This window comes from Hyla sarda, chromosome 6, assembly GCF_029499605.1.
Source record: "Hyla sarda isolate aHylSar1 chromosome 6, aHylSar1.hap1, whole genome shotgun sequence".
In the NCBI taxonomy this organism is placed as follows: Eukaryota; Metazoa; Chordata; class Amphibia; order Anura; family Hylidae; genus Hyla; species Hyla sarda.
The window spans coordinates 37340451-37348236 of record NC_079194.1 but is presented as its reverse complement, the minus strand read 5'-3'; positions in this window follow the sequence as shown (position 1 = coordinate 37348236).

Below are 7786 nucleotides of genomic sequence, written 5' to 3'. Positions count from 1 at the left end.
CTTCTGAGTTATCATTGGTGAGGCTGGATTTATAGCCTCTGGATAACCATTTTCCACTAACTATATCCATGGAAGGACTGTTATAGCCTTCTTTTGAATATATTTGGCCATTTTAGACTTTGGAACGTAGGAAGGTAAGTGAAGGTTTATTTTCTTTAAGGTCAAAATGGGCTTGGTCCTTATGGGGTTAGGCTAGGTTCACACTGCAGAATCTCCGGGCAGAAAATTTCTACCCGGAGATTCCGAGCGCTAGGACCGTGTGGACACTGCAGTCTCCAATAGAGTGCAATGTGTTCCGCAAGTATTTCCACCTAAAGAATGAACCATTCTTCAGGCGGAAATTTCCAAGCAGATTTTCCGTTCACTAATTCCGCTTCACAAATTCCGAAGTTTGAATTTGTGAACGGAAACCCATTCACTATACAGTACATTTTAGCAAGCGGAATTTCTGCCTGCAATTTCAAAGCGGAATTGCAGGCGGAAATTCCGTAGTGTGAACTTAGCCTTAATGACATCCATGTTACAGAATAACATATCTGCCAAAACCACCATCTTACTATCATTATCTTATTTAAAGGGGCAATAAACCATATAAAACAAACAAAAATACATACACATATAAAATGTTTTAGTAATGGGGTTTCAATGCATCCAAACATTGTAACTAAAATTCATTTTTTTACAATCATTAAACACAGACATGAGGTGATGTTAAAGTGAACATACTGTATCAGTCCTGAGAAAAAAAACACAATAATTGACAATAGAAAATATTAGAAGACTTTTGTCAAATACTTATCATTACCAAATCCAACAATCAGTACTAGAGGGAAACAGGTTTTTCGTTCATTTTAGCACAGATTAAATTCTGGTAGGATTCTCCTCTTCCCTGGGACATACAAACTGTGAGGGTGAGGAGATGGTTCAATGGGACATCTACATGGTATAGTGGAGCCTTCTGCTCTGATGTGACCGAGATTCAGCAAATGGTATCATAAAATACAGTGGAATAAATTATTAATATGTTTTTTTTTTTGTTTTTTTTTTCCATAAATTCACAAAAGTAAATCATGAATGAATTTATAAATTTATCCCAAAGGGCAGCAAGTCAGCAACACACAAATACAATGAAAATATTCCTCCAGCCTTAATAATATCCTGAACTTTAATTCATGCAGATTATTGTTATTTATCAGCCATGTATTGTATTTTGTAGCACAACTGAAGGAGGACACAGCTGCTCCTAAAGGCATTATCTGCTACAGGTGAACGAATGTGGTGTCCCGGAGTGGAGCACAACTGTCTACCTGTCCAGTCAAGTGGATGTCACTTTATCATGTCTGCTCCGGGCCCACTGCTCAGATTAATGTCTGTAGTAAAATACACGTATGCTTTATTGTTTCTTCAAGAGCTAATCTTGTCCATGCAGAAGGATGCTCAAAGGGGTGCTCCACCCCTAGACATCTTATCCCCTATCCAAAGGATAGGGGATAAGATGTCTGATCGCAGGGGTCCCGCCGCAGGGGACCCTCACGATCTCCTAGCTGCACCCGGCGTTTGTTTAGAGCGCTGGGTGCAGTGCTGGTGGCCCCTGACGTCACGGCCACACCCCTCAATGCAAGTCTATGGGAGGGGGCGTGACAGCTGTCGTGACGAGCAGGCGTGATTGTGACATCACAAGCCTCCGCCCTGAATCACCAGTCCTCGTGCAACGGATGTCTGGGGTACCGCAGCCGAGACAAAGTACATAGCCATCAAGCCCCCTGCCATAGACAAAAATGGAGAAGCCGTGGCGTGGTGTGACAACACGAACACGAAGCTCCAAGCTTCCGTGTTCAGAACGCCGCAGGGGGTGGAGTGCTTCTTTAACACACTATAATAAAACCACTGCCACCTGACAACTGTTTCATTCAGTAGCAGCAGAACAGGTAACAGACAAAAGGAACAAAACGTTGATCCAGGGATTTATTCTGATGCCATATTTGGAGCCGGGAAGGAATTTTTATCTCTAGTATGAGGGTTTTTTGCCTCCTCTGAATCAACTCAGTAGGGACTCAGGGTTATAGGTTGAACGTGATGGTCTCTGGTCTTTATTCAACCTTATGACCTATGTAACAGGATATTGCAAGTTCATTGAATTTCTTCCTTCATCAGCCATCATCAGCTGTTATTGGTATGTCAAAGCATTTAGAAAGCAAAGTAAATTTATAGCATATTTTACGCAGCTACATCGCAGTGTGTGTGCTCATAGCGGCGTATTGCCGCTCCGAGCAGACACATGTAAAGGCAGCATACAGAGGTCCTTCAGCAGCGGATCCGCAGCAAAATTTGCACTGTAAATCCGCTCGTCTGAACCCTTACCTTAGGATATGTTCACACAGCAGAATTTCTACACAGAATTCTGCTTGGATTTCTGCATGAAAATTCTGTATGAATTTATAGCCAATTCAAATTCAGATGTGTGAACATAGCCCAAGGATACGTTCACACCCACAGAATATGATGCATATTTTGCTGCTGATTTTCTGCTGCTGATTTTGCTACCCGTTGACTTCTAAGGGTAGCAAAATCAGCTGCAAAAAATATGCAGCAAAATATACAGCTGATCCTGATCATTTGCCAGTTTTTTTTTTTTTTTTCGTTTTTTGATCCAAAGCCAGAACTGGATTCAAAAGAAATTGGAAATATAATAAAAAGACCTTTACTCCTGATCCCTGCTGGATCCATTTCTGGCGTTGGCTTGAAAACTGCAGTAGAAACCCAGCCTCATTCAGAAATAAAGAAATAAAGTGACAGGTACAGAGCAAAGTCGAGGAGTGAATAAAGTGTGCTAATGCATAAAGATCACCAACACTCTACTTTCCCAATAATTGCAGAGGCCTCATCTGGCATTAAAGGGGTACTCCGGTGGAAAACTTTTTTTTTTTTTTTTAATCAACTGGTGCCAGAAATTTGTAAATTACTTCTATAAAAAAATCTTAATCCTTCCAGTACTTATTAGCTGCTGAATGCTACATAGGAATGTCTTTTCTTTTTGGAACACAGTGCTCTCTGCTGACATCGTGAGCACAGTGCTCTCTGCTGACATCTCTGTCCATTTTAGGAACTGTCCAGAGCAACATATGTTTGCTATGGGGATTTTCTCCTACTCTGGACAGTTCTTGAAATGGACAGAGATGCCAGCAGAGAGCACTGTGCTCATGAATCAGCAGAGAGCTCTGTGTTCCAAAAATAGAAAGAATTTCCTCTGTAGTATTCAGCAGCTAATAAGTACTGGAAGGATTAAGATTTTTAAATAGAAGTAATTTACTAATTTGTTTAACTTTCTGGCACCAGTTGATTTAAAAAAAAATAAAAAATAAAGTTTTCCACCAGAGTACCCCTTTAAAAGCAGTACAAAAACTGCCAGGAGCTTTAAAGGGGCACTCCCCTCCCGAGCATTTGGAACATTTAGTCCTGAACGCTGGGTGTAGGCTGTGGGGTGGTGATGTCTCGGCCACGCCACCTCAATGCAAGTCTATGGGAGGGGGCGTACGCCCCCTCCCATAGACTTGCATTGAGAGGGTGTGGCGTGACGTCACAAGGGGGCACGGCCGTGATTAGAGATGAGCGAACTTACAGTAAATTCGATTCGTCACGAACTTCTCGGCTCGGTAGTTGATGACTTTTCCTGCGTAAATTAGTTCAGCCTTCAGGTGCTCCGGTGGGCTGGAAAAGGTGGATACATTCCTAGAAAAGAGTCTCCTTGGACTGTATCCACCTTTTCCAGCCCACCGGAGCACCGGAAAGCGGAACTAATTTATGCAGGAAAAGCCATCAACTGCCGAGCCGAGAAGTTCGTGACGAATCAAATTTACTGTAAGTTCGCTCATCTCTAGCCGTGATGTGACGACCCCTCAGCCCGCACCCAGCACCCAGCATTTGGAACTAAATATTCTGAATGTTGGAGCAATGGAGTGTCCCTTTATGGCATGGATTTTTATGGCGGAGCAGCTGTATGCAAACCTTACATCACCAAGAATAATGCCAAGCATTTTTTTTTTTAAATCAACTGGTGCCAGAAAATTAAACAGATTTGTAAATTAAGTAACCACACCTTGGCGCTATGGATAAGTTGTAGCCCCACAGCAGCTATGTATTGCCAATCTAATGGTGACGGCCCCTCCCATAGACTTGCATTGAGGGGACAGGGCGTGATGTCATGCGGGAGCGGAGTCGTGATGTTAGGCTACTCTGGCCCCGTGGTCATCACGCTGCACACTCAGAGCCTCCGGGGCTGCAGAGAGCTCGCAAAGGTGAGTGCTGAATGACAGATTGCGGGGGTCCCCAGTGGCGGGACCCCCATGATCAGACATCTTATCCCCTATCCTTTGTATAGGGGATAAGATGTATTAGGGCCAGAGTACCCGTTTAAAGAGAAAATCACATAGGGGGAGATGTATCAATGTTGTTGTTGGTAGACGTTTTTTGTAGATCATTTTGTTTGGTCTAAATTTGGAGCAATTTCTCCAAATTTATCAAACTTGTGCAAGCCCCATGATAAATTTTGTGCAATGGTCTAAATCTCCACAAAGTTCTATTTGTAGACCTGTTCTACACCTCACAGGAATAGTGGTGTATCCTGGACGCTGGGCTTTTGTTCTATTGTTTTTCAGGATTCCACTGAGGTTTTTTTTTTGTCCACCAGCAAAAACGCCTGAAAAACGGTCCCAGCTTTTCCTGCATTTTGGTAATTTTTCTTGGGGGAGATTTATCAAAAACTGTACAGAGGAAGAGTAGTGCAGTTGCCCATGGCAACCAATCAGATTGCTTCTTCACAAAAATGAAAGGAGCAATCTGATAGGTTGCTATGGGCAACTGCACCGCTCTTCCTCTACATAGGTTTTGATTAATCTCCCCCTTGTGTTTTTTCTTGCATTTTTGCTGGTGTGCGGAAACAAACATTTTTGTACCCTGTGTGCATTTTTTTCACTGCAGGTACTACTCCATGGGTCGGATGTAGAGCGCCCGCTCCACGTAGTGTAAGGAGTGATGTATAGCATATACATATACAGGGTGCAGAGCATCACTACTTACCTCCGCCCGCTGTATAGTATACAGGGGGCATAATGTATCCATGTATACTATACAGGAGCCCAGCAAGGAAAGAGTTAACCCACACTGCAGCTCTGAGTTAAATCTTTGTGCGCTCTCCTGTATATACAGCCATCTATAGATGACTGTATATACAGGATACAGTAGGCAGACAAGAACAATTGGAGGCCCCCTGTTACATACTGCAGTATGGGCGCACTCACCAGGTGAGATCGCAAATTATGTCCTAACCTTTTTTTTTTCTCATTTCAGATACGTGAATGGGGAGGACTACGACAGATTCAGTGTACTGCGATGATGACAGCTTTTTTTTAATGTCAATAAAAGGTTTAATGAGGGCTCTGTGGGGAGTGTTTTTTTTTTTTAAAACATTTTTTTTTCAATGCCAGGCTTAGCGTTAGCCACAAAAACAGCTAGCGCTAACCCCCAATTATTACCCCGTTACCCAGGCCAACAGGCCTGGAGTGTCAAAAATAGCGCTCCTGGCTGGGGTTATTTAGGTTGGGGAGAGCCAGTAACAATGGTCCTCGCCCACCCTGGTAACGTCAGGCTGTTGCTGATTGGTTGGTATCTGACTGACACTGAAAATATGGGGAACCACACACTTTTTTTTATTACAAAAAAAAACAACACATAGGCTTCCCCATATTTTCAGTGTCAATCAGACACCAACCAATCAGCAACAGCCTGACATTACCAGGATGGGCGAGGCCCTCCCCAGCCTAAATAACCCCAGCCTGTTACCGCCTAGGCCAAGGAGCGCTATTTTTGATGCTACGGGCCTGTTGGTAACGGCTCTTCCCGGCACCCCTGTGGCGGTTAGTACCAGGGTAATAATTGGGGGTTAGCGCTAGCTGTTTTCGGGGCTAACGCTAAGCCCAGCTTAGTAATAGATTCGGTCTACAAGACGGCTTCCACTACTAAGCCTGAAATTTCAATTATAAAAAACACAACACATGAAATAAAAAATGGATTTAAAAAAACACTCCCCCACAGCCCTCGTTAACCCTTTTATTGACATTAAAAAAATGCTAGTCATCGTCACACTCCACCGAATCTCAGGTAGTCCTCTGCATTCACTTATCTGAAATGACATTTTTGGCGCTCTCCCCTAGGTAGAGCGCACATAATGCAGTGTGTTCCTAAAGAGGGAGCCTCCAATTGTTGCTAAACTACAACTCCCATCATGGGGGCTGTAGGTAAACAACAGCTGGAGTCTCCCTGTTTGGGAACACACTGCCAAAAAGGCTCTGTTCCCATTATGCAAAACGCATAATGAGAACAGAGCCATACTTACCACCCTGGCTTCAGGCCTGGACTGTGAAGCTCCGCCCCCTAATGATGTCATCACTAGGGGGCAGGGGCGGAGAAGTTGCAAGGGGTCTCAAGAGTGAGACCCCTGAGATCCGTCAGTCTGCCCTTGGACTACTACTCCCATCATGGGAAATTTTGTGTCCCATGATGGGAGTAGTTGTAGTACCGCAGTGCTGAGGGATGGCTCTTACACATCCCCCAGCTGCAAAACTGTATTGCGACTGTTAGGACTACTACTCCCATCATGGACAGACTCTGTCCATGATGGGAGTTGTAGTCCTTGGGCTGAAGGACAGATCGCAGCAGGTCATTCTCCAGAGACCCGCTGCGATCTGCATTTATTAACTTAAAAAGCCAGCGGCAACGCTGCACTCCCCTCCCCCCCCCCTCCTCCTGTATACAGATGTCACGATTCATAATCCCCGCCACCGGGAGAGGGGAGCTCTGATTGGTGGAAAGCTATTCACCACTATACACCAATTACAGCTCCTGTCTTCTGGTGGGGATTATGAATTGTGACAGGTCTATACAGGGGAGCAAGTGGAGCCGCTTCTACAGTACTGTATATAATTGTTATGTGTATTGTACCCCCCCCCCCCCCACACACACACACTAATACTGACCACTTCTATAGTATATAATTGTTATGTGTACTGCCCCCCCCCCCCCCCCCCAGACTAATACTGACCCCTTCTATAGTGAGCGCTGGGACCGCTGTATGATTGACAGGTCCCCAGCGCAAGTGTCCGGCCCCACTGACCTTTATATGTTATAAATCTTTATGATACACACTGCCCGTCCTCCTCTTCATTCTTCTAATACCGGAGACGAGCGGCTTCTGTATCATAGTCTATAGACAGAGCGCCCCCTCCCGGCCTCCACACTGCACGGGGCTGGGGCCAGACAACGGCAGGGGGCGCTCTGACTGTAGTGAAAGCAGAAGCCGCGCGTCTCCGGTATCAGTAGAATGAAGAGGAGGACGGGCAGTGTGTATCATAAAGATTTATAACATATAAAGGTCAGTGGGGCCGGACACTTGCGCTGGGGACCTGTCAATCACACAGTGGTCCCAGCGCTCACTATAGAAGGGGTCAGTATTAGTCTGGGGGGGTACAGTACACATAACAATTATATACTATAGAAGGGGTCAGTATTAGTCTGGGGGGGGGGTACAGTACACATAACAATTATATACTGTAGAAGCGGCTCCACTCGCTCCCCTGTATAGACCTGTCACAATTCATAATCCCCACCAGAAGACAGGAGCTCTGATTGGCTAATAGTGGTGAATAGCTTTCCACCAATCAGAGCTCCCCTCTCCCGGAGGCGGGGATTATGAATCGTGACATCTGTATACAGGAGGAGGAGGAGGGGAGTG